Here is a 4,611-nt window from a genome sequence, read left to right on the forward strand (position 1 = left end):
ATTTCATCAAATAGATATACCATAATTAACATAAGCACTCTACTCCTGATGGATATTGGTAATTTTTCCTCTTCTCATGACTTTCTTGCATAAATTACTCATTAGAATCCTAGAAGCGGCCATCACTCTGCCTTGTGTATCTCGAGGCGGTAAGTGGTAAAGAACAAAAGTTCTGAAGTGGGACCACATTGACAAGCTGTGTGACCTTGGGTAGGACACTTAACTTCTCTGAGGCTCAGTTTCCTTACCTTACACTGTAGCTGGTAAGAGTAACCAACTAATAGAATGGTTGCAATGAATAAATGAATTAATATGTTTAAAGTACACCAAACAGTACCTGGCATATAGTAAGTGTTCTATGAATGTTTATTATTACTGTTTATATTTACATAGCTGCGCCTCCCAAGACTGGAAGACCCTTGAGGGCAGTGGCCATGACTCACTCAGCCAGTATTCTAAACCTCCACGACCTAGCACTGAGAAAGAGCTTTATGCATCTTTGCTGAATAAATGAGAAATGCAGGTTGGAAATCAACTACTGGCCCAGTTGTTACCCAATATTCCAGAGTTTGGATTAAATCCCTATCCCCAAATATATATTGAGACTTACCATTCCTTTGCACCTTCGTTTGGAATAAGTTTATTTGTTATTTTCTAGAGACAAGGATCAATAAAAAGAAGGGGAAAGACACCAAGAATCCAGACGCCCTAGAGAAGGCAGAGCGGAGGGCACAGGAGTGGCAGTTGTCAACGTGAAGGCAAATGTCAGTAGCTCCCCGACTTTGTCCAGGGTTGGCTCTCACCTGTAAAACTGCATTAGAATCAGGCTGCTATTCAACTGGGGCTGATCACTCTCCCTTTCATCAACAGAATAAACTTGAGATAAGGAAGCAAACAAGAAAGGAAGCTCACAATTGAGCGCCTACTATACAACAAAGGCTTTTAAATAATGATCTTATTTGAATCTCATAGACACCCAGAGAAGTCTGTATTGTTTTTCCCTTCCTGAGAAAGCCAAGACACATTTTCGCATGGTCATACAGCTAGGAAACACAGAGCAATGCTTGAAACTCTGGCTTCCTCATCCCCCTGTCATGCCCTTCCCCCCTTGTTTAAGCAGAGGCCAAGTAGGGCTCAGTCCCAAGGAGCAAAGCGTTGCAAGCTTAGCGTTCTGACTTCCTACACTGGGCAGGAGAGGAGAAAACACATTAACTTTAAATCTCATCCATGAAACTGCCAAGAAGCAGGCACAGTCATTAGCCTTTGTTTCTGCTTCACACTACCACGGATGGCAGTGTGAAGGAGCCAAGGTGTTGAAACAGGGAAAAGTAAGCCCACTTGGCCTGCAGGTGGGAACTTGCACCGTCAGAGAACAGATACTGGTGAACGTTCCATAGTTGGAGGGAATCCAGCACAGCTGAGTGTCAGAGACAGTGTCCAAGTTTTACTTACACTTCCTTTCAATCACCAGCTATCATTACGGTTCTGAAATAAGAAAGAAGGAAAAGAAACGGAATTTCCTTTTTCATTTGTGACCGTGTCAATACTGTGATCCTAGTCAAAAAAGGCTGAACTGGTTCAATGAAGTCCCTACGAGAGTTTGGTATTTTCCGAAGGACAGTGGAAATGTATTTGAAATATACATACTGTTCAGGTGTATGAATCATTCATGCCCGAGAGTAAAAATCTTAGATTTATTTTCGATGTTGTTTCCAAGGATTTCATAACACAAACCTCTCATTACGCCATGTGTTACCATCTCTTAATGGGGAAATAAAATAGAGACTAGAATTTATTTTCCCACCTCTACAGATAGGAAACCCAAGGAACTAGGATTAAGTAATTCATTTAAGCAGAGAAAAATAAAAGGCATTTTTTAAAAAGAAAAAAAGAAAAAAAGCAACTCATCCAGGGGTCTAGGATCATAAACCTCAAATAGACCTTGTTGAATGTCACATCTAACGCTGCTGTAACATAGTCACCAACACAGTGACCCTCTCTAGCATATTCCTGAGCAATGGCCATATGAAGCCTGCTTTAACTTGTCCAAAGAAGGGACAATGTTTTTCTTCTCAGTAGACCCCATATTTCAAAGAAAATATTCCACATGAGTAATGCAGATACTCGGCAGGCACTGAGCTGGCCTGAGGGATGCTGAAATCTGTCCGCAAGGCAGTGCTAATCCCGGGTGCTTACTGATCAGTGACATGGCAAAGCTGAAGACTTTTGAAGGACTAAGGAATTTGTTTCTTCAGTAACAGTTATGCATGTGGCTGCTGCAAAGCTAAGTTAAGACTTCATCCTTGTCATGGAACAAACTTTATCTTCAATTTTTAACCTTCGCTTAGGCTTTATTTTACAATCTAAATGTATCGAATATTTACTGAGTGCCAGACACTTATGAAGCATATCTAGTTTTATTCTATATTCTGATGAAGGATTATTATCCCCACTTTATAGATGAGAATATCAAGGGTTAAAAATTTGCCCCAGTAAGGGAAGCAGAAGACAAAGAAGCCATTAGCAGTACGTGCCACACTTAGGAATCATTTCAGGAATATTTAGAAACAGGAATTCCAGTCGATGGAGGGGCCTGTTAGAGGAACAGCTTCTGAGATGAGCCTTGAGAATGAGCGAAGAGAAAGACAACCCCAAGAGAACACCGTGGGGAAGAGGCAGTGATTTTGCAATACGTTTTTTTTTTTTCCAGTTACAGTTGACATACAGTATTATATTGTATTGGTTTCAAGTGTACAACTTAATGATTAGACAATTATATACCTTGTGAAGGGCTCACTACGATGTCTCTTGTCCATCCGACACCGTATATGGTCATTACATTGTTATTGACTGTGTCCCCCACGCTGTGCTTCGCCTCCCCATGACTATTTGTATAACGGGCGATCTGTACTTCTTAATCCCTTTCACGCGTTCACCCATCTTCCCAACCCCTCTTCTGCCTGGCAACTATCAATTTCTTCTCTGCACCTCTGAGCTTGCTTCCATCTTGTTTGTTTATTTTGTTTTTCAGATTCCACATGTAAGTGGAATCATGGGGTATTTGTCTTTCTCTGTCTGTCTTATCTCACTCGGCATAATACCCTGTAGGTGTGTCCGTGCTGTCACAAATGGCAAGATTTCATTCTTTTTTCATGGCCGAGTAATAGTTCGTATTTTTTTTTATTCTTCCTTATGATTTTCTTTTTTTATTTTATTCATTCATTTATTTATTTATTTATTTATTTATTTATTTATTTATTTATTTTTAATTAAGTTTATTGGGGTAACATTGGTTAATACAATTACATAATTTTTAGGTGTACATTATAATTTGACATCTGTATATTCTATTGTGCGTTTACCACCCAAAGTCCAGTTTCCTTCAGCTACCATACATTTGATCCCCTTTACCCGCTTTGCCCTCCTCCTGCCCCCTTATATCTGACCCTCTTTACCCCATCTACCTCCCCTCTCCTCTTCCACCCCCTCCCCTCTGGTAACCACTAGTCTATAGTCCATGTCCATGAGTCTCTGTTTGTTTGTCCTGTTCATTTGTTGCTTTTAGGTTTATATACCACATATAAATGATATTATGTGATTTTCTACTTTTTCTGCCTGGCTTATTTCACTTAGCATGATTATCTCAAGGTCCATCCATGTTGTCGCAAATGGCAGTATTTCATCTCTTCTTATGGCTGAGGAATATTCCATTGTATATATGTACCACGGCTTCTTTAGCCAATCATCTATCGTAGGACACTTTGGTTGCTTCCATGTCTCGGTCATGAATAAAGCTGCTATAAACATCAGTGTGCAAATATCTTTACACATATGGGTTCTCAAGTCTTTCGGGTAAATACCCAGTAGAGAGATTGCTTGATCATATGGTAGATCAATTCTTAGTTTTTTGAGGAACCCCCATACTGTTTTCCATAGCGACTGTACCAATTTGCCGTCCCTCCAGCAGCGTATGAGGGTTCCTATTTCTCCACATCCTCTCCAGCATTTGTTATTACTTGTCCTGTTGATTATAGCTATTCCAACAGGTGTGAGATGGTATCTAATCATGGTTTTGATTTGCATTTCCCTAATAGCTAACGATGTTGAGCATCTTTTCATATATTTGTTGGCCATTTGTATATCCTCTAGGGAGAAGTGTCTGTTCAGGTCCTCTGCCCATTTTTTTGATTGGATCATTTGGTTTTTTGTTGTTATAGAGTCGTATGAGTTCTTTGTATATTTTGGGTATTAGGCCCTTATCAGAGGTGTTGCTTGCAGATGGTTGTCTCTTTATCTTGTCGATGGCTTCTTTTGCTGAGCAGAAGCTTTTTAGTTTGATGTGGAATAGTCCATATTTAAGATAGCTCACCTGACGTCCTGACCCCTCTCTCTTCACTCTGTCCTTATGCAAAGCAGGTACTTGGTACATATTTATTGTCTTCTGTGTGATTTGACTTCACAGTGCCTGCCTTGGAGAGGGGTCCCCAAACTCTCAAGTGTGGGATGAGCTCTTAAACTTCACTTTATGTCATAGTGACAGGAAACCATCAACTAAACTCCAAGCAGGCAGGGAGAGGGTTTATTTCAAGAGCCAGGCTTGGGACCATAGAA

Source organism: Pteropus vampyrus, unplaced genomic scaffold (genome assembly GCF_000151845.1).
Source record: "Pteropus vampyrus isolate Shadow unplaced genomic scaffold, Pvam_2.0 Scaffold59, whole genome shotgun sequence".
Taxonomy (NCBI): domain Eukaryota; kingdom Metazoa; phylum Chordata; class Mammalia; order Chiroptera; family Pteropodidae; genus Pteropus; species Pteropus vampyrus.